This window comes from Oncorhynchus mykiss, chromosome 27 (genome assembly GCF_057628025.1).
Source record: "Oncorhynchus mykiss isolate SJ-2025 chromosome 27, ASM5762802v1, whole genome shotgun sequence".
NCBI classification, from domain to species: Eukaryota; Metazoa; Chordata; class Actinopteri; order Salmoniformes; family Salmonidae; genus Oncorhynchus; species Oncorhynchus mykiss.
Window position 1 is genome coordinate 44,001,402 of NC_143048.1, and position 27,307 is coordinate 44,028,708.

General features: G+C 53.4%; 1 protein-coding gene across 2 annotated transcripts in view; it reads left to right on the forward strand.

Moving 5' to 3' along the window:
• LOC110508072 (syntaxin-1A) overlaps nucleotides 1-27,307 on the forward strand; it is a 198,949-nt gene that overhangs the window by 6,234 nt on the left and 165,408 nt on the right. The window lies entirely within an intron of this gene.

Genomic DNA, 27,307 nt, shown 5'->3' on the forward strand with positions numbered 1-27,307 from the left:
TACAGTCTCAGTAGTGACAGGTTGTGTCTCTATGTAACATGGTTTTACAGTCTCAGTAATGACAGGTTGTGTCTCTATGTAACATGGTTTTACAGTCTCAGTAATGACAGGTTGTGTCTCTAGTGACCATGGTTTTACAGTCTCAGTAATGACAGGTTGTGTCTCTAGTGACCATGGTTTTCCAGTCTCAGTAATGACAGGTTGTCTCTAGTGACCATGGTTTTCTAGTCTCAGTAATGACAGGTTGTGTCTCTAGTGACCATGGTTTTACAGTCTCAGTAATGACAGGTTGTGTCTCTATGTAACATGGTTTTACAGTCTCAGTAATGACAGGTTGTGTCTCTATGTAACATGGTTTTACAGTCTCAGTAATGACAGGTTGTGTCTCTATGTAACATGGTTTTACAGTCTCAGTAATGACAGGTTGTGTCTCTATGTAACATGGTTTTACAGTCTCAGTAGTGACAGGTTGTGTCTCTAGTGACCATGGTTTTACAGTCTCAGTAATGACAGGTTGTGTCTCTAGTGACCATGGTTTTACAGTCTCAGTAATGACAGGTTGTGTCTCTAGTGACCATGGTTTTACAGTCTCAGTAATGACAGGTTGTGTCTCTAGTGACCATGGTTTTACAGTCTCAGTAGTGACAGGTTGTGTCTATGTAACATGGTTTTACAGTCTCAGTAATGACAGGTTGTGTCTCTATGTAACATGGTTTTACAGTCTCAGTAATGACAGGTTGTGTCTCTATGTAACATGGTTTTACAGTCTCAGTAGTGACAGGTTGTGTCTCTAGTGACCATGGTTTTACAGTCTCAGTAATGACAGGTTGTGTCTCTAGTGACCATGGTTTTACAGTCTCAGTAATGACAGGTTGTGTCTCTAGTGACCATGGTTTTACAGTCTCAGTAATGACAGGTTGTGTCTCTAGTGACCATGGTTTTACAGTCTCAGTAATGACAGGTTGTGTCTCTAGTGACCATGGTTTTCTAGTCTCAGTAATGACAGACTGGCTGTGTGTCAGCCAGGGGAAAGATAAGTGGTTAGAGATATGTGCTTGTGTTGAACACAGCCTAAGAGGGGTCAGAGGTTAGTCGTTGACATACAGGGGGATGTTTGAACCAGGCAGATGGTTCTGTCTATGGCTGATTGGCTGTGGCTTTGTATTGTGTTTGTGTAGTCGAGGGCCGATTTGGGTTCGTGTAGCGATGTAGCAGGCGGCAGAGGAGGCTTGTAGCAGGCGGCAGAGGAGGCTTGTAGCAGGCGGCAGAGGAGGCTTGTAGCAGGCGGCAGAGGAGGCTTGTAGCAGGCGGCAGAGGAGGCTTGTAGCAGGCGGCAGAGGAGGCTTGTAGCAGGCGGCAGAGGAGGCTTGTAGCAGGCGGCAGAGGAGGCTTGTAGCAGGCGGCAGAGGAGGCTTGTAGCAGGCGGCAGAGGAGGCTTGTAGCAGGCGGCAGAGGAGGCTTGTAGCAGGCGGCAGAGGAGGCTTGTAGCAGGCGGCAGAGGAGGCTTGTAGCAGGCGGCAGAGGAGGCTTGTAGCAGGCGGCAGAGGAGGCTTGTAGCAGGCGGCAGAGGAGGCTTGTAGCAGGCGGCAGAGGAGGCTTGTAGCAGGCGGCAGAGGAGGCTTGTAGCAGGCGGCAGAGGAGGCTTGTAGCAGGCGGCAGAGGAGGCTTGTAGCAGGCGGCAGAGGAGGCTTGTAGCAGGCGGCAGAGGAGGCTTGTAGCAGGCGGCAGAGGAGGCTTGTAGCAGGCGGCAGAGGAGGCTTGTAGCAGGCGGCAGAGGAGGCTTGTAGCAGGCGGCAGAGGAGGCTTGTAGCAGGCGGCAGAGGAGGCTTGTAGCAGGCGGCAGAGGAGGCTTGTAAGCAGGCGGCAGGGGAGGCTGGTAAGCAGACGGAAGGGGAGGCTGGTAAGCAGGCGGCAGGGGAGGCTGGTAAGCAGGCGGAAGGGGAGGCTGGTAAGCAGGCGGCAGAGGAGGCTGGTAAGCAGGCGGCAGAGGAGGCTTGTAGCAGGCGGCAGAGGAGGCTTGTAAGCAGACGGCAGAGGAGGCTTGTAAGCAGACGGCAGAGGAGGCTTGTAGCAGGCGGCAGAGGAGGCTTGTAGCAGGCGGAAGAGGAGGCTTGTAAGCAGATGGCAGAGGAGGCTTGTACCAGGCGGCAGAGGAGGCTTGTAGCAGGCGGCAGAGGAGGCTTGTAGCAGGCGGCAGGGGAGGCTTGTAAGCAGGCGGCAGGGGAGGCTTGTAAGCAGGCGGCAGGGGAGGCTGGTAAGCAGGCGGAAGGGGAGGCTGGTAAGCAGGCGGAAGGGGAGGCTGGTAAGCAGACGGAAGGGGAGGCTGGTAAGCAGGCGGCAGAGGAGGCTGGTAAGCAGGCGGCAGAGGAGGCTGGTAAGCAGGCGGCAGAGGAGGCTTGTAGCAGGCGGCAGGGGAGGCTTGTAAGCAGGCGGCAGGGGAGGCTTGTAAGCAGGCGGCAGGGGAGGCTGGTAAGCAGGCGGAAGGGGAGGCTGGTAAGCAGGCGGAAGGGGAGGCTGGTAAGCAGACGGAAGGGGAGGCTGGTAAGCAGACGGAAGGGGAGGCTGGTAAGCAGGCGGCAGAGGAGGCTGGTAAGCAGGCGGCAGAGGAGGCTTGTAGCAGGCGGCAGAGGAGGCTTGTAGCAGGCGGCAGAGGAGGCTTGTAGCAGGCGGAAGGGGAGGCTTGTAGCAGGCGGCAGGGGAGGCTTGTAGCAGGCGGCAGGGGAGGCTTGTAAGCAGGCGGAAGAGGAGGCTTGTAGCAGGCGGAAGAGGAGGCTTGTAGCAGGCGGAAGAGGAGGCTTGTAGCAGGCGGCAGGGGAGGCTTGTAGCAGGCGGCAGGGGAGGCTTGTAGCAGGCGGCAGGGGAGGCTTGTAGCAGGCGGCAGGGGAGGCTTGTAGCAGACGGCAGGGGAGGATTGTAGCAGACGGAAGGGGAGGCTTGTAGCAGGCGGCAGGGGAGGCTTGTAGCAGGCGGCAGGGGAGGCTTGTAAGCAGGCGGAAGAGGAGGCTTGTAGCAGGCGGAAGAGGAGGCTTGTAGCAGGCGGAAGAGGAGGCTTGTAGCAGGCGGCAGGGGAGGCTTGTAGCAGGCGGCAGGGGAGGCTTGTAGCAGGCGGCAGGGGAGGCTTGTAGCAGGCGGCAGGGGAGGCTTGTAGCAGGCGGCAGGGGAGGCTTGTAGCAGGCGGCAGGGGAGGCTTGTAGCAGGCGGCAGAGGAGGCTTGTAGCAGGCGGCAGGGGAGGCTTGTAGCAGGCGGAAGGGGAGGCTTGTAGCAGGCGGAAGGGGAGGCTTGTAGCAGGCGGAAGGGGAGGCTTGTAGCAGGCGGAAGGGGAGGCTTGTAGCAGGCGGAAGGGGAGGCTTGTAGCAGGCGGAAGGGGAGGCTTGTAGCAGGCGGCAGGGGAGGCTTGTAGCAGGCGGAAGGGGAGGCTTGTAGCAGGCGGAAGAGGAGGCTTGTAGCAGGCGGCAGAGGAGGCTTGTAGCAGACGGAAGGGGAGGCTTGTAGCAGGCGGCAGAGGAGGCTTGTAGCAGGCGGCAGAGGAGGCTTGTAGCAGGCGGCAGGGGAGACGGAAGAGGAGGCTTGTAGCAGGCGGCAGAGGAGGCTTGTAGCAGGCGGCAGGGGAGGCTTGTAGCAGGCGGCAGAGGAGGCTTGTAGCAGGCGGCAGGGGAGACGGAAGAGGAGGCTTGTAGCAGGCGGCAGGGGAGGCGGAAGGGGAGGCTGCAGAGGAGGCTTGTAGCAGGCGGAAGGGGAGGCTTGTAGCAGGCGGCAGAGGAGGCTTGTAGCAGGCGGAAGGGGAGGCTTGTAGCAGGCGGCAGGGGAGGCTTGTAGCAGGCGGCAGAGGAGGCTTGTAGCAGGCGGCAGAGGAGGCTTGTAGCAGGCGGCAGGGGAGGCTTGTAGCAGGCGGCAGGGGAGGCTTGTAAGCAGACGGAAGGGGAGGCTGGTAAGCAGACGGCAGAGGAGGCTTGTAGCAGGCGGCAGAGGAGGCTTGTAGCTGGCGGCAGAGGAGGCTTGTAGCAGGCGGCAGAGGAGGCTTGTAGCAGGCGGAAGAGGAGGCTTGTAGCAGGCGGAAGAGGAGGCTTGTAGCAGGCGGCAGAGGAGGCTTGTAGCAGGCGGCAGGGGAGGCTTGTAGCAGGCGGCAGGGGAGGCTTGTAGCAGGCGGCAGGGGAGGCTTGTAGCAGGCGGCAGGGGAGGCTTGTAGCAGGCGGCAGAGGAGGCTTGTAGCAGGCGGCAGAGGAGGCTTGTAGCAGGCGGCAGGGGAGGCTTGTAGCAGGCGGCAGGGGAGGCTTGTAGCAGGCGGCAGGGGAGCCTTGTAGCAGGCGGCAGGGGAGGCTTGTAGCAGGCGGCAGAGGAGGCTTGTAGCAGGCGGCAGAGGAGGCTTGTAGCAGGCGGCAGGGGAGGCTTGTAGCAGGCGGCAGGGGAGGCTTGTAGCAGGCGGCAGGGGAGGCTTGTAGCAGGCGGCAGGGGAGGCTTGTAGCAGGCGGCAGGGGAGGCTTGTAGCAGGCGGCAGGGGAGGCTTGTAAGCAGACGGAAGGGGAGGCTGGTAAGCAGACGGCAGAGGAGGCTTGTAGCAGACGGCAGAGGAGGCTTGTAGCAGACGGAAGAGGAGGCTTGTAGCAGGCGGCAGAGGAGGCTTGTAGCAGGCGGCAGGGGAGGCTTGTAGCAGGCGGCAGGGGAGGCTTGTAGCAGGCGGCAGGGGATGCTTGTAGCAGACGGCAGGGGAGGCTTGTAGCAGACGGCAGAGGAGGCTTGTAGCAGACGGCAGAGGAGGCTTGTAGCAGACGGAAGGGGAGGCTTGTAGCAGGCGGCAGGGGAGGCTTGTAGCAGGCGGCAGGGGAGGCTTGTAGCAGGCGGCAGGGGAGGCTTGTAGCAGGCGGAAGGGGAGGCTTGTAGCAGGCGGAAGGGGAGGCTTGTAGCAGGCGGAAGAGGAGGCTTGTAGCAGACGGCAGGGGAGGCGGAAGAGGAGGCTTGTAGCAGGCGGCAGGGGAGGCGGAAGAGGAGGCTTGTAGCAGGCGGCAGGTGAGGCGGAAGGGGAGGCTGCAGAGGAGGCTTGTAGCAGGCGGAAGGGGAGGCTTGTAGCAGGCGGCAGAGGAGGCTTGTAGCAGGCGGAAGGGGAGGCTTGTAGCAGGCGGCAGGGGAGGCTTGTAGCAGGCGGCAGGGGAGGCTTGTAGCAGGCGGAAGGGGAGGCTTGTAGCAGGCGGCAGAGGAGGCTTGTAGCAGGCGGCAGAGGAGGCTTGTAGCAGGCGGCAGGGGAGGCTTGTAGCAGGCGGCAGGGGAGGCTTGTAGCAGGCGGCAGGGGAGGCTTGTAGCAGGCGGCAGGGGAGGCTTGTAGCAGGCGGCAGAGGAGGCTTGTAGCAGGCGGCAGAGGAGGCTTGTAGCAGGCGGCAGAGGAGGCTTGTAGCAGGCGGCAGGGGAGGCTTGTAGCAGGCGGCAGGGGAGGCTTGTAGCAGGCGGCAGGGGAGGCTTGTAGCAGGCGGCAGGGGAGGCTTGTAAGCAGACGGAAGGGGAGGCTGGTAAGCAGACGGCAGAGGAGGCTTGTAGCAGACGGCAGAGGAGGCTTGTAGCAGACGGAAGAGGAGGCTTGTAGCAGGCGGAAGAGGAGGCTTGTAGCAGGCGGCAGGGGAGGCTTGTAGCAGGCGGCAGGGGAGGCTTGTAGCAGGCGGCAGGGGAGGCTTGTTAGCAGGCGGCAGGGGAGGCTTGTAAGCAGACGGAAGGGGAGGCTGGTAAGCAGACGGCAGAGGAGGCTTGTAGCAGACGGCAGAGGAGGCTTGTAGCAGACGGCAGAGGAGGCTTGTAGCAGGCGGCAGAGGAGGCTTGTAGCAGGCGGAAGAGGAGGCTTGTAGCAGGCGGCAGGGGAGGCTTGTAGCAGGCGGCAGGGGAGGCTTGTAGCAGGCGGCAGGGGAGGCTTGTAGCAGGCGGCAGGGGAGGCTTGTAGCAGGCGGCAGGGGAGGCTTGTAAGCAGACGGCAGAGGAGGCTTGTAGCAGACGGCAGGGGAGGCGGAAGAGGAGGCTTGTAGCAGGCGGCAGGGGAGGCGGCAGAGGAGGCTTGTAGCAGGCGGAAGAGGAGGCTTGTAGCAGGCGGAAGAGGAGGCTTGTAGCAGGCGGCAGAGGAGGCTTGTAGCAGGCGGCAGGGGAGGCTTGTAGCAGGCGGAAGAGGAGGCTTGTAGCAGGCGGCAGAGGAGGCTTGTAGCAGGCGGCAGGGGAGGCTTGTAGCAGGCGGCAGGGGAGGCTTGTAGCAGGCGGCAGGGGAGGCTTGTAGCAGGCGGCAGGGGAGGCTTGTAGCAGGCGGCAGAGGAGGCTTGTAGCAGGCGGCAGAGGAGGCTTGTAGCAGGCGGCAGAGGAGGCTTGTAGCAGGCGGCAGGGGAGGCTTGTAGCAGGCGGCAGGGGAGCCTTGTAGCAGGCGGCAGGGGAGGCTTGTAGCAGGCGGCAGAGGAGGCTTGTAGCAGGCGGCAGAGGAGGCTTGTAGCAGGCGGCAGGGGAGGCTTGTAGCAGGCGGCAGGGGAGGCTTGTAGCAGGCGGCAGGGGAGGCTTGTAGCAGGCGGCAGGGGAGGCTTGTAGCAGGCGGCAGGGGAGGCTTGTAGCAGGCGGCAGGGGAGGCTTGTAAGCAGACGGAAGGGGAGGCTGGTAAGCAGACGGCAGAGGAGGCTTGTAGCAGACGGCAGAGGAGGCTTGTAGCAGACGGAAGAGGAGGCTTGTAGCAGGCGGCAGAGGAGGCTTGTAGCAGGCGGCAGGGGAGGCTTGTAGCAGGCGGCAGGGGAGGCTTGTAGCAGGCGGCAGGGGATGCTTGTAGCAGACGGCAGGGGAGGCTTGTAGCAGACGGCAGAGGAGGCTTGTAGCAGACGGCAGAGGAGGCTTGTAGCAGACGGAAGGGGAGGCTTGTAGCAGGCGGCAGGGGAGGCTTGTAGCAGGCGGCAGGGGAGGCTTGTAGCAGGCGGAAGGGGAGGCTTGTAGCAGGCGGAAGGGGAGGCTTGTAGCAGGCGGAAGAGGAGGCTTGTAGCAGACGGCAGGGGAGGCGGAAGAGGAGGCTTGTAGCAGGCGGCAGGGGAGGCGGAAGAGGAGGCTTGTAGCAGGCGGCAGGTGAGGCGGAAGGGGAGGCTGCAGAGGAGGCTTGTAGCAGGCGGAAGGGGAGGCTTGTAGCAGGCGGCAGAGGAGGCTTGTAGCAGGCGGAAGGGGAGGCTTGTAGCAGGCGGCAGGGGAGGCTTGTAGCAGGCGGCAGGGGAGGCTTGTAGCAGGCGGAAGGGGAGGCTTGTAGCAGGCGGCAGAGGAGGCTTGTAGCAGGCGGCAGAGGAGGCTTGTAGCAGGCGGCAGGGGAGGCTTGTAGCAGGCGGCAGGGGAGGCTTGTAGCAGGCGGCAGAGGAGGCTTGTAGCAGGCGGCAGGGGAGGCTTGTAGCAGGCGGCAGAGGAGGCTTGTAGCAGGCGGCAGAGGAGGCTTGTAGCAGGCGGCAGAGGAGGCTTGTAGCAGGCGGCAGGGGAGGCTTGTAGCAGGCGGCAGGGGAGGCTTGTAGCAGGCGGCAGGGGAGGCTTGTAGCAGGCGGCAGGGGAGGCTTGTAAGCAGACGGAAGGGGAGGCTGGTAAGCAGACGGCAGAGGAGGCTTGTAGCAGACGGCAGAGGAGGCTTGTAGCAGACGGAAGAGGAGGCTTGTAGCAGGCGGAAGAGGAGGCTTGTAGCAGGCGGCAGGGGAGGCTTGTAGCAGGCGGCAGGGGAGGCTTGTAGCAGGCGGCAGGGGAGGCTTGTTAGCAGGCGGCAGGGGAGGCTTGTAAGCAGACGGAAGGGGAGGCTGGTAAGCAGACGGCAGAGGAGGCTTGTAGCAGACGGCAGAGGAGGCTTGTAGCAGACGGCAGAGGAGGCTTGTAGCAGGCGGCAGAGGAGGCTTGTAGCAGGCGGAAGAGGAGGCTTGTAGCAGGCGGCAGAGGAGGCTTGTAGCAGGCGGCAGGGGAGGCTTGTAGCAGGCGGCAGGGGAGGCTTGTAGCAGGCGGCAGGGGAGGCTTGTAAGCAGACGGAAGGGGAGGCTGGTAAGCAGACGGCAGAGGAGGCTTGTAGCAGACGGCAGGGGAGGCGGAAGAGGAGGCTTGTAGCAGGCGGCAGGGGAGGCGGAAGAGGAGGCTTGTAGCAGACGGAAGGGGAGGCTTGTAGCAGGCGGCAGAGGAGGCTTGTAGCAGGCGGCAGAGGAGGCTTGTAGCAGACGGAAGGGGAGGCTTGTAGCAGACGGAAGGGGAGGCTTGTAGCAGGCGGCAGAGGAGGCTTGTAGCAGGCGGAAGGGGAGGCTTGTAGCAGGCGGAAGAGGAGGCTTGTAGCAGACGGCAGAGGAGGCTTGTAGCAGGCGGCAGGGGAGGCGGAAGAGGAGGCTTGTAGCAGGCGGCAGGGGAGGCGGAAGGGGAGGCTTGTAGCAGGCGGCAGGGGAGGCTTGTAGCAGGCGGAAGGGGAGGCTTGTAGCAGGCGGAAGAGGAGGCTTGTAGCAGGCGGCAGGGGAGGCGGAAGAGGAGGCTTGTAGCAGGCGGCAGGGGAGGCGGAAGGGGAGGCTTGTAGCAGGCGGCAGAGGAGGCTTGTAGCAGGCGGCAGAGGAGGCTTGTAGCAGGCGGCAGAGGAGGCTTGTAGCAGGCGGCAGAGGAGGCTTGTAGCAGACGGAAGGGGAGGCTTGTAGCAGGCGGCAGAGGAGGCTTGTAGCAGGCGGAAGGGGAGGCTTGTAGCAGGCGGCAGAGGAGGCTTGTAGCAGGCGGCAGGGGAGGCTTGTAGCAGGCGGCAGAGGAGGCTTGTAGCAGACGGCAGAGGAGGCTTGTAGCAGGCGGAAGAGGAGGCTTGTAGCAGGCGGCAGGGGAGGCGGAAGGGGAGGCTTGTAGCAGGCAGCAGAGGAGGCTTGTAGCAGGCGGCAGAGGAGGCTTGTAGCAGGCGGCAGAGGAGGCTTGTAGCAGGCGGCAGAGGAGGCTTGTAGCAGACGGAAGGGGAGGCTTGTAGCAGGCGGCAGAGGAGGCTTGTAGCAGGTGGAAGGGGAGGCTTGTAGCAGGCGGCAGAGGAGGCTTGTAGCAGGCGGCAGGGGAGGCTTGTAGCAGGCGGAAGAGGAGGCTTGTAGCAGACGGCAGAGGAGGCTTGTAGCAGGCGGAAAAGGAGGCTTGTAGCAGGCGGCAGGGGAGGCGGAAGAGGAGGCTTGTAGCAGACGGAAGGGGAGGCTTGTAGCAGACGGAAAGGGAGGCTTGTAGCAGACGGAAAGGGAGGCTTGTAGCAGGCGGCAGAGGAGGCTTGTAGCAGGCGGCAGGGGAGGCTTGTAGCAGGCGGCAGGGGAGGCTTGTTGCAGGCGGCAGGGGAGGCTTGTAGCAGGCGGAAGAGGAGGCTTGTAGCAGGCGGAAGGGGAGGCTTGTAGCAGGCGGAAGGGGAGGCTTGTAGCAGGCGGAAGGGGAGGCTTGTAGCAGGCGGCAGGGGAGGCTTGTAGCAGGCGGCAGGGGAGGCTTGTAAGCAGGCGGAAGAGGAGGCTTGTAGCAGACGGCAGAGGCTTGTAGCAGGCGGCAGGGGAGGCGGAAGAGGAGGCTTGTAGCAGGCGGCAGGGGAGGCGGAAGAGGAGGCTTGTAGCAGGCGGCAGGGGATGCGGAAGAGGAGGCTTGTAGCAGGCGGCAGGGGAGGCGGAAGAGGAGGCTTGTAGCAGGCGGCAGGGGAGGCGGAAGAGGAGGCTTGTAGCAGGCGGCAGGGGAGGCGGAAGAGGAGGCTTGTAGCAGGCGGCAGGGGAGGCGGAAGAGGAGGCTTGTAGCAGGCGGCAGGGGAGGCGGAAGAGGAGGCTTGTAGCAGACGGCAGGGGAGGCGGAAGAGGAGGCTTGTAGCAGGCGGCAGGGGAGGCGGAAGAGGAGGCTTGTAGCAGGCGGCAGGGGAGGCGGAAGAGGAGGCTTGTAGCAGGCGGCAGGGGAGGCGGAAGAGGAGGCTTGTAGCAGACGGAAGGGGAGGCTTGTAGCAGGCGGCAGAGGAGGCTTGTAGCAGACGGAAGAGGAGGCATTGCATCGCTACATTATTGCAGACACACTTCTTCATTACATTTATTTGACTTCTGACCCAACCACTCTGGATCGGAGAACGCGCGCGCGCACACACACACACACACACAATATTTCATGTCTGGGTTACCACTGCCAGTCTCAACAGGTACGTGCAAAAAATACATTTTAAAAGCATACGGATGTTCATTTCCTTGAGGGTCATGTTTGGAAAATGATTCATCATTATTGTAAATGAATAGGCCTAATGGATTTTTATTGAGTGTGGTCTGTGGTGTCAGTGTGGTCTGTGGTTTGTGTCCTGATGCCTGGCTGGTGTCAGTGTGGTCTGTGGGTAGTGTCCTGATGCCTGGCTGGTGTCAGTGTGGTCTGTGGTGTCAGTGTGGTCTGTGGTTAGTGTCCTGATGCCTGGCTGGTGTCAGTGTGGTCTGTGGTTCGGGTCCTGATGCCTGGCTGGTGTCAGTGTGGTCAGGGTCCTGATGCCTGGCTGGTGTCAGTATGGTCTGTGGTTAGTGTCCTGATGCCTGGCTGGTGTCAGTGTGGTCTGTGGTTAGTGTCCTGATGCCTGGCTGGTGTCAGTGTGGTCTGTGGTTAGTGTCATGATGCCTGGCTGGTGTCAGTGTGGTCTGTGGTTAGTGTCCTGATGCCTGGCCGGTGTCAGTATGGTCTGTGGTTAGGGTCCTGATGTCTGGCTGGTGTCAGTGTGGTCTGTGGTTAGTGTCCTGATGCCTGGCCGGTGTCAGTATGGTCTGTGGTTAGGGTCCTGATGTCTGGCTGGTGTCAGTGTGGTCTGTGGTTAGGGTCCTGATGTCTGGCTGGTGTCAGTGTGGTCTGTGGGTAGTGTCCTGATGCCTGGCTGGTGTCAGTGTGGTCTGTGGTGTCAGTGTGGTCTGTGGTTAGTGTCCTGATGCCTGGCTGGTGTCAGTGTGGTCTGTGGTTCGGGTCCTGATGCCTGGCTGGTGTCAGTGTGGTCAGGGTCCTGATGCCTGGCTGGTGTCAGTATGGTCTGTGGTTAGTGTCCTGATGCCTGGCTGGTGTCAGTGTGGTCTGTGGTTAGTGTCCTGATGCCTGGCTGGTGTCAGTGTGGTCTGTGGTTAGTGTCATGATGCCTGGCTGGTGTCAGTGTGGTCTGTGGTTAGTGTCCTGATGCCTGGCCGGTGTCAGTATGGTCTGTGGTTAGGGTCCTGATGTCTGGCTGGTGTCAGTGTGGTCTGTGGTTAGGGTCCTGATGTCTGGCTGGTGTCAGTGTGGTCTGTGGTTAGTGTCCTGATGCCTGGCTGGTGTCAGTGTGGTCTGTGGTTTGTGTCCTGATGCCTGGCCGGTGTCAGTGTGGTCTGTGGTTAGGGTCCTGATGCCTGGCTGGTGTCAGTGTGGTCTGTGGTTAGTGTCCTGATGCCTGGCTGGTGTCAGTGTGGTCTGTGGTTAGTGTCCTGATGCCTGGCTGGTGTCAGTGTGGTCTGTGGTTTGTGTCCTGATGCCTGGCTGGTGTCAGTGTGGTCTGTGGTTAGGGTCCTGATGCCTGGCTGGTGTCAGTGTGGTCTGTGGTTAGGGTCCTGATGCCTGGCTGGTGTCAGTGTGGTCTGTGGTTAGTGTCCTGATGCCTGGCTGGTGTCAGTGTGGTCTGTGGTTAGTGTCCTGATGCCTGGCTGGTGTCAGTGTGGTCTGTGGTTTGTGTCCTGATGCCTGGCCGGTGTCAGTGTGGTCTGTGGTTTGTGTCCTGATGCCTGGCCGGTGTCAGTGTGGTCTGTGGTTAGGGTCCTGATGCCTGGCTGGTGTCAGTGTGGTCTGTGGTTAGTGTCCTGATGCCTGGCTGGTGTCAGTGTGGTCTGTGGTTTGTGTCCTGATGCCTGGCCGGTGTCAGTGTGGTCTGTGGTTAGTGTCCTGATGCCTGGCCGGTGTCAGTGTGGTCTGTGGTTAGGGTCCTGATGCCTGGCTGGTGTCAGTGTGGTCTGTGGTTAGTGTCCTGATGCCTGGCTGGTGTCAGTGTGGTCTGTGGTTTGTGTCCTGATGCCTGGCCGGTGTCAGTGTGGTCTGTGGTTTGTGTCCTGATGCCTGGCCGGTGTCAGTGTGGTCTGTGGTTAGGGTCCTGATGCCTGGCTGGTGTCAGTGTGGTCTGTGGTTAGTGTCCTGATGCCTGGCTGGTGTCAGTATGGTCTCCGGGTAGTGTCCTGATGCCTGGCTGGTGTCAGTCTGGTCTGTGGTTAGTGTCCTGATGCCTGGCTGGTGTCAGTGTGGTCTGTGGTTAGTGTCCTGATTCCTGGCTGGTGTCAGTGTGGTCTGTGGTTAGTGTCCTGATGCCTGGCTGGTGTCAGTGTGGTCTGTGGTTAGTGTCCTGATGCCTGGCTGGTGTCAGTGTGTTCTGTGGTTAGTGTCCTGATGCCTGGCTGGTGTCAGTGTGGTCTGTGGTTAGTGTCCTGATGCCTGGCTGGTGTCAGTATGGTCTGTGGTTAGTGTCCTGATGCCTGGCTGGTGTCAGTGTGTTCTGTGGTTAGTGTCCTGATGCCTGGCCGGTGTCAGTGTGGTCTGTGGTTTGTGTCCTGATGCCTGGCCGGTGTCAGTGTGGTCTGTGGTTAGGGTCCTGATGCCTGGCTGGTGTCAGTGTGGTCTGTGGTTAGTGTCCTGATGCCTGGCTGGTGTCAGTGTGGTCTGTGGTTTGTGTCCTGATGCCTGGCCGGTGTCAGTGTGGTCTGTGGTTTGTGTCCTGATGCCTGGCCGGTGTCAGTGTGGTCTGTGGTTAGGGTCCTGATGCCTGGCTGGTGTCAGTGTGGTCTGTGGTTAGTGTCCTGATGCCTGGCTGGTGTCAGTGTGGTCTGTGGTTTGTGTCCTGATGCCTGGCCGGTGTCAGTGTGGTCTGTGGTTTGTGTCCTGATGCCTGGCCGGTGTCAGTGTGGTCTGTGGTTAGGGTCCTGATGCCTGGCTGGTGTCAGTGTGGTCTGTGGTTAGTGTCCTGATGCCTGGCCGGTGTCAGTGTGGTCTGTGGTTTGTGTCCTGATGCCTGGCCGGTGTCAGTGTGGTCTGTGGTTAGGGTCCTGATGCCTGGCTGGTGTCAGTGTGGTCTGTGGTTAGTGTCCTGATGCCTGGCTGGTGTCAGTGTGGTCTGTGGTTTGTGTCCTGATGCCTGGCCGGTGTCAGTGTGGTCTGTGGTTTGTGTCCTGATGCCTGGCCGGTGTCAGTGTGGTCTGTGGTTAGTGTCCTGATGCCTGGCTGGTGTCAGTGTGGTCTGTGGTTAGTGTCCTGATGCCTGGCTGGTGTCAGTATGGTCTGTGGTTAGTGTCCTGATGCCTGGCTGGTGTCAGTGTGGTCTGTGGTTAGGGTCCTGATGCCTGGCTGGTGTCAGTGTGGTCTGTGGTTCGGGTCCTGATGCCTGGCTGGTGTCAGTGTGGTCTGTGGTTCGGGTACTGATGCCTGGCTGGTGTCAGTGTGGTCTGTGGTTCGGGTACTGATGCCTGGCTGGTGTCAGTGTGGTCTGTGGTTAGGGTACTGATGCCTGGCTGGTGTCAGTGTGGTCTGTGGTTAGTGTCCTGATGCCTGGCTGGTGTCAGTGTGGTTTGTGGTTCGGGTCCTGATGCCTGGCTGGTGTCAGTGTGGTCTGTGGTTCGGGTACTGATGCCTGGCTGGTGTCAGTGTGGTCTGTGGTTCGGGTCCTGATGCCTGGCTGGTGTCAGTGTGGTCTGTGGTTAGTGTCCTGATGCCTGGCTGGTGTCATTGTGGTCTGTGGTTCGGGTCCTGATGCCTGGCTGGTGTCAGTGTGGTCTGTGGTTCGGGTCCTGATGCCTGGCTGGTGTCAGTGTGGTCTGTGGTTCGGGTACTGATGCCTGGCTGGTGTCAGTGTGGTCTGTGGTTAGGGTCATGATGCCTGGCTGGTGTCAGTGTGGTCTGTGGTTAGGGTCCTGATGCCTGGCTGGTGTCAGTGTGGTCTGTGGTTCGGGTCCTGATGCCTGGCTGGTGTCAGTGTGGTCTGTGGTTCGGGTACTGATGCCTGGCTGGTGTCAGTGTGGTCTGTGGTTAGGGTCCTGATGCCTGGCTGGTGTCAGTATGTCTGAAGGGGGGAGGGAGTTGATGAGAGACATGGTGATGGTAAGAGCTGGAAAGACCTGTATCTAGATAGGGACATCAGCATTAATCTATTTCTCTCTATCTATCTCCCTTTCTTTCTCTCTCTCCCTCTATCCTGCTCTCTCTATCTCTCTCTCTCTCCCTTTCTTTCTCTCTCTCCCTCTATCCTGCTCTCTCTATCCCTCTCCATCTTTCTCTGTCACCTTGTACATCAGTCTCAGACCCTTCCTCTCCATCTTTCTCTTCTCCTTTTGTGTTTTCTCCCACCCCCTCTCTTCTCAATCATTCCACCTCTTTCTGTCTCTTCCTCTCTCTGTCTTTCCCACTCTATCTCTGTAATTGTGTTAGTGTCATCATCCTTCATAGTAAGTGAGAGAAAGAGATACTATGAATTTATTCCTGAGGAAATGGAGACTGTTGCCGGGTGGGTGCTGTCTCTCCCGCTCTCTCCCCAGAGATGGTGGGTGCTGTCTTTCTCTCCCGCTCTCTCCCCAGAGATGGTTGGTGCTGTCTCTCTCTCCCGCTCTCTCCCCAGAGATGGTGGGTGCTGTCTCTCTCTCCCGCTCTCTCCCCAGAGATGGTGGGTGCTGTCTCTCTCTCCCGCTCTCTCCCCAGAGATGGTGGGTGCTGTCTCTCTCTCCCGTTCTCTCCCCAGAGATGGTGGGTGCTGTCTCTCTCTCCCGCTCTTTCCACCGAGATGGTGGGTGCTGTCTCTCTCTCCCGCTCTCTCCCCAGAGATGGTGGGTGCTGTCTCTCTCTCCCGCTCTCTCCCCAGAGATGGTGGGTGCTGTCTCTCTCTCCCGCTCTTTCCACCGAGATGGTGGGTGCTGTCTCTCTCTCCCGTTCTCTCCCCAGAGATGGTGGGTGCTGTCTCTCTCTCCCGCTCTCTCTCCAGAGATGGTGGGTGCTGTCTCTCTCTCCCGCTCTCTCCCCAGAGATGGTGGGTGCTGTCTCTCTCTCCCGCTCTCTCTCCAGAGATGGTGGGTGCTGACTCTCTCTCCCGCTCTTTCCACCGAGATGGTGGGTGCTGTCTCTCCCGCTCTTTCCACCGAGATGGTGGGTGCTGTCTCTCTCTCCCGCTCTCTCCCCAGAGATGGTGGGCGCTGTCTCTCTCTCCCGCTCTCTCCCCAGAGATGGTGGGTGCTGTCTCTCTCCCCAGAGATGGTTGGTGCTGTCTCTCTCTCCCGCTCTCTCCCCAGAGATGGTGGGTGCTGTCTCTCTCTCCCGCTCTCTCCACAGAGATGGTGGGTGCTGTCTCTCTCTCCCCAGAGATGGTGGGTGCTGTCTCTCTCTCCCCAGAGATGGTGGGTGCTGTCTCTCTCTCCCCAGAGATGGTGGGTGCTGTCTCTCTCTCCCGCTCTCTCCCCAGAGATGGTGGGTGCTGTCTCTCTCTCCCCAGAGATGGTGGGTGCTGTCTCTCTCTCCCCAGAGATGGTGGGTGCTGTCTCTCTCTCCCCAGGGATGGTGGGTGCTGTCTCTCTCTCCCCAGGGATGGTGGGTGCTGTCTCTCTCTCCCCAGGGATGGTGGGTGCTGTCTCTCTCTCCCCAGAGATGGTGGGTGCTGTCTCTCTCTCCCCAGAGATGGTGGGTGCTGTCTCTCTCTCCCCAGGGATGGTGGGTGCTGTCTCTCTCTCCCCAGAGATGGTGGGTGCTGTCTCTCTCTCCCCAGGGATGGTGGGTGCTGTCTCTCTCTCCCGCTCTCTCCCCAGAGATGGTGGGTGCTGTCTCTCTCTCCCCAGGGATGGTGGGTGCTGTCTCTCTCTCCCCAGGGATGGTGGGTGCTGTCTCTCTCTCCCCAGAGATGGTGGGTGCTGTCTCTCTCTCCCCAGAGATGGTGGGTGCTGTCTCTCTCTCCCCAGGGATGGTGGGTGCTGTCTCTCTCTCCACAGAGATGGTGGGTGCTGTCTCTCTCTCCCCAGAGATGGTGGGTGCTGTCTCTCTCTCCCCAGAGATGGGCAGTATTTCTGTTACATGAATTTGCTATGTGTATTACACTGAGCTGGACTACGCTCCCAATCCTTTTTTTTAACAAGATTATTTTGAGAGCTGTAATCTGTATTTTCAAAATACAAAATAGTTTTCTATATCATTTTGTGGCTGCATTTCACCCTGCGTTGGTATCAGAAGTCTGATGATAACTAGGGTGTGATAAAAGCGTCTGCTAAATGAACTAAATATAAATGTAAAAATGGAGGGTTGCAAATGCTGTGAGCTCCGCCCTGAAACAAGGTCTTGTCTAGAAGGGATACAGCTTTTTGTCAAAATTGACTTTTCATAGCAGGTTTAGGACAATTTATGCAGCAGCTTAGGAGAATTAACATAACAGGTTAGGAGAATTAACATAACAGGTTAGGAGAATTAACATAACAGGTTAGGAGAATTAACATAACAGGTTAGGAGAATTAACGTAACAGGTTAGGAGAATTAACGTAACAGGTTAGGAGAATTAACATAACAGGTTAGGAGAATTAACATAACAGGTTAGGAGAATTAACGTAACAGGTTAGGAGAATTAACGTAACAGGTTAGGAGAATTAACGTAACAGGTTAGGAGAATTAACGTAACAGGTTAGGAGAATTAACGTAACAGGTTAGGAGAATTAACGTAACAGGTTAGGATAATTAACGTAACAGGTTAGGAGAATTAACGTAACAGCTTAGGAGAATTAACGTAACAGCTTAGGAGAATTAACATAACAGGTTAGGAGAATTAACGTAACAGCTTAGGAGAATTAACATAACAGGTTAGGAGAATTAACGTAACAGGTTAGGAGAATTAACGTAACAGGTTAGGAGAATTAACGTAACAGCTTAGGAGAATTAACATAACAGGTTAGGAGAATTAACGTAACAGCTTAGGAGAATTAACATAACAGGTTAGGAGAATTAACGTAACAGGTTAGGAGAATTAACGTAACAGGTTTGGAGAATTAGGTTAATTAAGCTGTATCCCATCTAGACATGACGCCAAAAAACAAGGCCAATCATTAATACCCAGTGTGCTTTGCAGTTTATTTTGGTATGTTCATTTTCTCACGTACGTTTACATTTTGGTAATTTAGCAGACGCTCTTATCCAGAGGGACTTACAGTCAGTGCGTTCAACTAAGGTAGATTAACAACAACATATCACAGTCACAGCAAGTAAGACGTTTCTCTAATGGTTACTGAGAATTTCATTTTAATTAAATACATTTCAAAATACAAGTATTTTGTAGTTTATTTTGATACATTGATCTTTATGGTATTTAAAAAATATATTTTGTATTTTTTGCACTCTCTCTCTCTCGCTCTCATTATTGTTCAATAGAAGCTTTGACATTTTCCCTCAGCTGATGCTATAAACCTGGAGCTACCTAGTACATGAAATTCAAGAGGAACAAGACAGACGGAGGGAGGAAGGAGAAGGAGAGCGATGAGCAGTAGGACTATTATGAGCAGGGCATGTGAGAGATTGGATGAGGAAGATGAGATTGGATGGATGAGGAAGAGCGAGGTAGTTTGGGACAGTGGAATGAAGGGTGAAGGACAAGAAGGAGAGGAGAAGAGGAGGAGGAGGAGGGGGGGGGGGGCAGCCACAGGTAATTGAGTATATGTTGTGTGGTCCACCTCCAGTAATGAGATTGTGTGAAGCTGCGCTAAATCTGGAGGCAGACAGGAACAGAAAGAGATAGAAAATGAGGGAACAAAAAGAAGAGGTGAGAGTAGTTAGCTAGCGAGCTACAGTACGATGTAGTGAAGCCTGGCCGTCTTGGTGGCTTGCCTCCCTCTACCATTCACAGTGTGGATTCTTCTCCCACGCTGAACCATATCTAGCTACCGATGGAGAAGAGGCTGCACTTTGCTTCGTACGTATCCGATCACCTGAATACAATAAAACGAGAGGTCTTCAACCAGGGCTACTTGGCCTATTCACAGACTCCTGAGACTGTAGGCTTACTGGTCAAATGCACACGACGTGGTACAACAGGGGTACTCCGGGCAGAGCAAGATGTACTCGGTGGTACGGTAAACAAAAAACAAGGTTTGAGAACCACTGCACCATGCACAATCATCTTTTAACTGACCTCTTCCTAGGCATCACTGCACTATACGCGTCGCATGCACCCATGTGGTTGCCCGCTGACACACGGCTCAGTCCGTAACCTCCACTAAGAGGTCCGTACGTTCAAAAACGTCTACGTTGGTCTGTGTGTAGTTACTTGGCAGACTTCATACAGCATCTAAATATAATGTGATGGAACGTTATAGCTTGTTGAGAATAAACAAGTCCTGTTGATTTCCCAAGGCTTTACACACTGATTGCATCACCTCTCCACTAAAGCAGTCTGCATGCTGTGAAATGGTTTCAGACATTGATACCAGTATGATATTGGAATCAGTGGGTCTCAGAAATGTTTCTGGAATGTTCCTATGGTATCTCTAGGTTGTGAGGTGATTAAGGCTGTAAGACAAGGTGTCAGTCTAGGTCCTGTCTGTTGTCTGATGCACCCAGTCAACCCTCCATCTGTCCTGCCATCACCTCACCACCTCCCACTGATCTCTCTCTGACTGGGAGCTCTGCTAGCTCAATAGGCATGTTTCTTCCTCTACACTTCCTCAGTCAGCCACACTGTTACTAGCTCAGTCACAGTCAGTTAGTTAGTTAGTCAGCCACACAGTTACTAGCTCAGTCAAGTCAGTCAGTTAGTAAGTCAGCCACACTGTTACTAGCTCAGTCAAGTCAGTCAGTTAGTAAGTCAGTCAGTTAGTTAGTCAGCCACACTGTTACTAGCTCAGTCAAGTCAGTCAGTTAGTAAGTCAGTCAGTTAGTTAGTCAGTCACACTGTTACTAGCTCAGTCAGGCAGTCACACTGTTACTAGCTCAGTCAGGCAGTCACACTGTTACTAGCTCAGTCAGGCAGTCACACTGTTACTAGCTCAGTCAGGCAGTCACACTGTTACTAGCTCAGTCAAGTCAGTCAGTTAGTAAGTCAGCCACACTGTTACTAGCTCAGTCAAGTCAGTCAGTTAGTAAGTCAGTCAGTTAGTTAGTCAGCCACACTGTTACTAGCTCAGTCAAGTCAGTCAGTTAGTAAGTCAGTCAGTTAGTTAGTCAGTCACACTGTTACTAGCTCAGTCAAGTCAGTCAGTTAGTAAGTCAGTCAGTTAGTTAGTCAGTCACACTGTTACTAGCTCAGTCAGGCAGTCACACTGTTACTAGCTCAGTCAGGCAGTCACACTGTTACTAGCTCAGTCAGGCAGTCACACTGTTACTAGCTCAGTCAGGCAGTCACACTGTTACTAGCTCAGTCAGGCAGTCACACTGTTACTAGCTCAGTCAGGCAGTCACACTGTTACTAGCTCAGTCAGGCAGTCAGTCACACTGTTACTAGCTCAGTCAGTCAGTCAGTCAGTCACACTGTTACTAGCTCAGTCAGTCACACTGTTACTAGCTCAGTCAGTCACACTGTTACTAGCTCAGTCAGTCACACTGTTACTAGCTCAGTCAGTCACACTGTTACTAGCTCAGTCAGTCACACTGTTACTAGCTCAGTCAGTCAGTCAGTCACACTGTTACTAGCTCAGTCAGTCAGTCAGTCACAATGTTACTAGCTCAGTCAGTCAGTCAGTCACAATGTTACTAGCTCAGTCAGTCAGTCAGTCACAATGTTACTAGCTCAGTCAGTCAGTCACACTGTTACTAGCTCAGTCAAGTCAGTCAGTTAGTAAGTCAGTCAGTTAGTTAGTCAGTCACACTGTTACTAGCTCAGTCAGGCAGTCACACTGTTACTAGCTCAGTCAGGCAGTCACACTGTTACTAGCTCAGTCAGGCAGTCACACTGTTACTAGCTCAGTCAGGCAGTCACACTGTTACTAGCTCAGTCAGGCAGTCACACTGTTACTAGCTCAGTCAGGCAGTCAGTCACACTGTTACTAGCTCAGTCAGTCAGTCAGTCAGTCACACTGTTACTAGCTCAGTCAGTCACACTGTTACTAGCTCAGTCAGTCACACTGTTACTAGCTCAGTCAGTCACACTGTTACTAGCTCAGTCAGTCACACTGTTACTAGCTCAGTCAGTCACACTGTTACTAGCTCAGTCAGTCAGTCAGTCACACTGTTACTAGCTCAGTCAGTCAGTCAGTCACACTGTTACTAGCTCAGTCAGTCAGTCAGTCACAATGTTACTAGCTCAGTCAGTCAGTCAGTCACAATGTTACTAGCTCAGTCAGTCAGTCAGTCACAATGTTACTAGCTCAGTCAGTCAGTCACACTGTTACTAGCTCAGTCAGTCAGTCATTCACACTGTTACTAGCTCAGTCAGTCAGTCACACTGTTACTAGCTCAGTCAGTCAGTCAGTCACACTGTTACTAGCTCAGTCAGTCAGTCACACTGTTACTAGCTCAGTCAGTCAGTCACACTGTTACTAGCTCAGTCAGTCAGTCAGTCACACTGTTACTAGCTCAGTCAGTCAGTCAGTCACACTGTTACTAGCTCAGTCAGTCAGTCAGTCACACTGTTACTAGCTCAGTCAGTCAGTCAGTCACACTGTTACTAGCTCAGTCAGTCACACTGTTACTAGCTCAGTCAGTCACACTGTTACTAGCTCAGTCAGTCACACTGTTACTAGCTCAGTCAGTCACACTGTTACTAGCTCAGTCAGTCACACTGTTACTAGCTCAGTCAGTCACACTGTTACTAGCTCAGTCAGTCAGTCAGTCACACTGTTACTAGCTCAGTCAGTCAGTCACACTGTTACTAGCTCAGTCAGTCAGTCAGTCACACTGTTACTAGCTCAGTCAGTCAGTCAGTCACACTGTTACTAGCTCAGTCAGTCAGTCAGTCATTCACACTGTTACTAGCTCAGTCAGTCACACTGTTACTAGCTCAGTCAGTCAGTCAGTCACAATGTTACTAGCTCAGTCAGTCAGTCACAATGTTACTAGCTCAGTCAGTCAGTCACACTGTTACTAGCTCAGTCAGTCAGTCAGTCACACTGTTACTAGCTCAGTCAGTCAGTCAGTCAGTCACACTGTTACTAGCTCAGTCAGTCAGTCAGTCAGTCACACTGTTACTAGCTCAGTCAGTCACACTGTTACTAGCTCAGTCAGTCAGTCAGTCACAATGTTACTAGCTCAGTCAGTCAGTCACACTGTTACTAGCTCAGTCAGTCAGTCACACTGTTACTAGCTCAGTCAGTCAGTCACACTGTTACTAGCTCAGTCAGTCAGTCAGTCACACTGTTACTAGCTCAGTCAGTCAGTCACACTGTTTCTAGCTCAGTCAGTCAGTCAGTCACACTGTTACTAGCTCAGTCAGTCAGTCAGTCACACTGTTACTAGCTCAGTCAGTCAGTCAGTCACACTGTTACTAGCTCAGTCAGTCAGTCAGTCACACTGTTACTAGTTCAGTCAGTCAGTCAGTCACACTGTTACTAGCTCAGTCAGTCAGTCATTCACACTGTTACTAGCTCAGTCAGTCAGTCACACTGTTACTAGCTCAGTCAGTCAGTCAGTCACACTGTTACTAGCTCAGTCAGTCAGTCAGTCCCACTGTTACTAGCTCAGTCAGTCAGTCAGTCACACTGTTACTAGCTCAGTCAGTTAGTTTGTCTCAGTCAGTCAGTCAGTCAGTCAGTTACTAGCTCAGTCAGTTAGTTGGTCAGTAGTTCCTGTTAAATCTTCAGATCTTCACAGGGAGTATACCAACTGGTTTAGTTCTATCTGGAGAAAAGAGGTAGATGGCAGCAGAGTGGTCGACGCTGTAGAACCACAGCCAATTTCATTTGATAGCGCTAAAAAAAATTGGGCATGAAAACTTTCTAGGTGGTTAGGTTGACATTTTGATGCTTCTCTAACAAACGTGTTAGTTATATCTGACTGGCCCTCCGTGGCCAAACTCACAGTTGACTGAGATTAGAACGTCTCATCTTTACTCGTAGAAAAAAAAAATGTTTTTTATTTTTTTAAATCTAGAACTTAAAAGGGTTCTTATGTCTCCATGGAGAAACCTTTGACGAGCCCTTTTTGGTTCCTTGGTAGACCACAGAGGGTTCTACGTGGAACCAAAAAGGGTTCTCCTATAGGGACACTTGAAGAACCCCTTTTGGAACCCTTTTTTGTAAGTGTGTGGAGCTGTGCTATCAGAGACCTTCACTGGCAAACAACTCTCAGCAGTTGGTCTGCTCTCCCACGCTTCTACTGTAACAAGTATGTCTCTCTTTCTCAACTCTTTAATTGTCTTGTTCTGGGGTTTCTGAAAGGCCTCTATCCAATTAAACCATTGTTCTTGCACAGCAAGGAGTCTGTCAATATTGAAAGGCAGATAAGGTTATTTTTGTTTCATCTGAATCGTTCTCTCTCTCTCACACAGACTCTCTGATGTGTTCTACTGAATAATAAAAAGATGATAGAGAGACTATTTTATCCTACTTTTGATAACCTCAGTTTTCCCAATTAAAGCATATTTGTATCTTTCTGCCATACATAACACTGATATCCTCTCTGACTCTTCATAGCACTGATTTCCTAACTGACTCTTCATAGCACTGATATCCTCTCTGACTCTTCATAGCACTGATATCCTCTCTGACTCTTCATAGCACTGATACCCTCTCTGACTCTTCATAGCACTGATTTCCTAACTGACTCTTCATAGCACTGATATCCTCTCTGACTCTTCATAGCACTGATACCCTCTCTGACTCTTCATAGCACTGATATCCTCTATGACTCTTCATAGCACTGATATCCTCTGACGCTTCATAGCACTGATATCTTCTCTGACTCTTCATAGCACTGATATCCTCTCTGACTCTTCATAGCACCGATACCCTCTCTGACTCTTCATAGCACTGATATCCTCTATGACTCTTCATAGCACTGATATCCTATCTGGCTCTTCATAGCACTGATATCTTCTGACTCTTCATAGCACTGATATCTTCTGACTCTTCATAGCACTGATATCCTCTGACTCTTCATAGCACTGATATCCTCTGACTCTTCATAGCACTGATATCCTCTGACGCTTCATAGCACTGATATCCTCTCTGACTCTTCATAGCACTGATACCCTCTCTGACTCTTCATAGCACTGATACCCTCTATGACTCTTCATAGCACTGATATCCTATGACTTCATAGCACTGATATCTTCTCTGACTCTTCATAGCACTGATATCCTCTCTGACTCTTCATAGCACTGATACCCTCTCTGACTCTTCATAGCACTGATATCCTCTCTGACTCTTCATAGCACTGATACCCTCTTTGACTCTTCATAGCACTGATACCCTCTATGACTCTTCATAGCACTGATATCCTATGACTTCATAGCACTGATATCTTCTCTGACTCTTCATAGCACTGATATCCTATCTGGCTCTTCATAGCACTGATATCTTCTGACTCTTCATAGCACTGATATCTTCTGACTCTTCATAGCACTGATATCCTCTGACTCTTCATAGCACTGATATCCTATGACTTCATAGCACTGATATCCTCTGACGCTTCATAGCACTGATATCTTCTCTGACTCTTCATAGCACTGATATCCTCTCTGACTCTTCATAGCACTGATACCCTCTCTGACTCTTCATAGCACTGATATCCTCTATGACTCTTCATAGCACTGATATCTTCTGACTCTTCATAGCACTTATATCTTCTGACTCTTCATAGCACTGATATCTTCTGACTCTTCATAGCACTGATATCCTCTGACTCTTCATAGCACTGATATCTTCTGACTCTTCATAGCACTGATATCTTCTGACTCTTCATAGCACTGATATCTTCTGACTCTTCATAGCACTGATATCTTCTGACTCTTCATAGCACTGATATCTTCTGACTCTTCATAGCACTGATATCCTCTGACTCTTCATAGCACTGATATCCTCTGACTCTTCATAGCACTGATATCCTCTGACTCTTCATAGCACTGATATCCTCTATGACTCTTCATAGCACTGATATCTTCTGACTCTTCATAGCACTGATATCTTCTGACTCTTCATAGCACTGATATCTTCTGACTCTTCATAGCACTGATATCTTCTGACTCTTCATAGCACTGATATCTTCTGACTCTTCATAGCACTGATATCTTCTGACTCTTCATAGCACTGATATCTTCTGACTCTTCATAGCACTGATATCTTCTGACTCTTCATAGCACTGATATCTTCTGACTCTTCATAGCACTGATATCTTCTGACTCTTCATAGCACTGATATCTTCTGACTCTTCATAGCACTGATATCTTCTGACTCTTCATAGCACTGATATCTTCTGACTCTTCATAGCACTGATATCCTCTGACTCTTCATAGCACTGATATCCTCTCTGACTCTTCATAGCACTGATACCCTCTCTGACTCTTCATAGCACTGATATCCTCTCTGACTCTTCATAGCACTGATATCCTCTGACTCTTCATAGCACTGATACCCTCTCTGGCTCTTCATAGCACTGATATCCTCTGACTCTTCATAGCACTGATACCCTCTCTGGCTCTTCATAGCACTGATATCCTCTGACTCTTCATAGCACTGATATCCTCTGACTCTCCCCCCACATAATGGCCGGATAAAAACAGAGTGATTCAACGTTTCATCTGCTTGATTTATTCCTTTTCATGCTGTAGATCTCTCTCTGTTTTTTTTTCCTCCGTTTGTATGGCTCTCTATCTGGAATGGAGCCTGGACCTGCTGAGGGACATAATAAACAACGTGATCTCCTTTGGGCCTAGGTGTTTGACCAGAGCGGTTGCTCTAAAAGAGGAGTGCACCGATGGGGTCATGGTCTACTGGGGCCCCAGGCTTTGCGTGGGCACTGGCTGATGGTTGTTTTTGTTGTCCAGTGTCTCTGTGGTCTGGACCTGTGCAGCCTGTGGAGAGCGAGAAACAGTGGGCCTGGCTGCTACTGCATGTGGAACCCCAGAGAAGGAGTGCAGCGATGGGGTTCATGGTCTATTGGGGCCCCAGGCTTGCATAGGCCTCAATTAGCCAGGCTGCCTGTGGTAAACACAGTGCAGTCAGCAGAGCTGAGATGAGTGAGTAACACCAAGCCAACCCAATAATGTGCTTAGGAGCAACATGTTGGTGTTAATATTCAGTCCTTCATGCTCTCTGAGGTTTTCTATGTACTCAAAAAATGATTTTATGAAGAACAGTGTAGTGAATGTTTCTCCTCTCTTTGCTGAGATCTGAGTCTGCCCTGGTCGGGGCTCTGACAGTCAGCAGTCTGTCCTCTCAACAAGACATTTGTAATCGCTCACTCGCTCGCTCTCTTTCTCGCTCTCTCTCTCTCCTTCAGACATATGTATAGTGCATTCGGGAAGTATTCAGACCCCTTGACTTTTTCCACATCTTGTTACGTTACAGCCTTTATTCTAAAATGGATTAAATCATTTCCCCCCCTCATCAATCTACACACAATACCCCATAATGACATCATAATACCCCATAATGACATCACAATACCCCATAATGACATCACAATACCCCATAATGACAAAGCAAAAACTGGTCTGTAGAATAAAAAAATAAAAACACTGAAATGTCATATTTACATAAGTTTTCAGACCCTTTACTCAGTACTTTGTTGAAGCACCTTTGGCAGCGATTACAGCCTCGATTCTTCTTGGGTATGACGCTACAAGCTTGGCACACTTTTATTTGGGGGAGTTTCTCCCATTCTTCTCTGCAGATACTCTCAGGTTGGATGGGGAGCGTCGCCACACAGCTATTTTCAGGTCTCTCCAGAGATGTTCGATCAGGTTCAACTCCGGGCTCTGGCTGGGCCACTCCAGGACATTTAGAGACTTGGCTGTGTACCTCGGGTCGCTGTCCTGTTGGAGTGTGAACATTCACCCCAGTCTGAGGTCCTGAGCACTCTGGAGCAGGTTTTCATAAAGGATCTCTCTGTACTTTGCTCCGTTCATCTTTCCCTCGATCCTGACTAGTCTCTCAGTCCCTGCCGCTGAAAAACATCCCCACAGCATGATGCTGCCACCACCATGCTTCACCGTAGGGATGCTGCCACCACCATGCTTCACCGTTTCCTCCAGATGTGACGCTTGGCATTCAGGCCAAAGTGTTCAATCTTGGTTTCATCAGACCAGAGAATCTTGCTTCTCATGGTCTGAAAGTCCTTTAGGTGCCTTTTGGCAAACTCCAAGAGGGCTGTCATGTGCCTTTTACTGAGGAGTGCCTTTTATTGAGGAGTGGCTTCCGTCTGGCCACTCTACCATAAAGGCCTGATTGGTGGCGTGTTGCAGAGATAAATGTTCTTCTGGAAGGTTCTCCCATCTCCACAGAGGAGCTTTGTGAGAGTTTGTTTTGAGTCTCATTGCAAATGGTCTGAATACTTATGTAAATAAGGTAATTCTGTTTATATTTGTAATGATCATTTCTCAAAACCTGTTTTGCTTAGTCATTATGGGGTATTGTGTGTAGATTGCTGAGGATTGTTATTTTTTAAAATCCATTTTAGAATAAGGCTGTAATGTAACAATGTTGAAAAAGTCAAGGGGTCTGAATACTTACAGAACGCACTGTTAGTATAGTCGCTCTCTCTCAGCATGTCAGGCTAGTTAACTCTTTGCTCAGCACCAGCTATATGTCTGATCAAGGTACTAAGCCCTGTGTCAGATCAAGGTACTAAGGCTTGTACCTAATAATTAACCTTCAACTGGAGAGAAACAACCTCGTGGTCATGTTAAAACCAGGCTGCTAGTGTTATCACCAGTATCGGCTGCTACTTTTATCACCAGGCGGCTAGTGTTATCACCAGTATATGACTGCTAGTGTTATCAACAGTATAGTCTGCTAGTGTTATCACCAGTATAGTCTGCTAGTGTTATCACCAGTCTGCTAGTGTTATCACCAGGCTGCTAGTGTTATCACCACTATAGGTGGCTAGTGTTATCACCAGGCTGCTAGTGTTATCACCAGTATAGTCTGCTAGTGTTATCACCAGTATAGTCTGCTAGTGTTATCACCAGGCTGCTAGTGTTATCACCACTATAGGTGGCTAGTGTTATCACCAGTATAGTCTGCTAGTGTTATCACCAGGCTGCTAGTGTTATCACCACTATAGGTGGCTAGTGTTATCACCAGTATCGGCTGCTACTGTTATCACCAGTATAGTCTGCTAGTGTTATCACCAGTATCGGCTGCTACTGTTATCACCAGTATAGTCTGCTAGTGTTATCACCAGGCTGCTAGTGTTATCACCAGTATAGTCTGCTAGTGTTATCACCAGTCTGCTAGTGTTATCACCAGTATAGTCTGCTAGTGT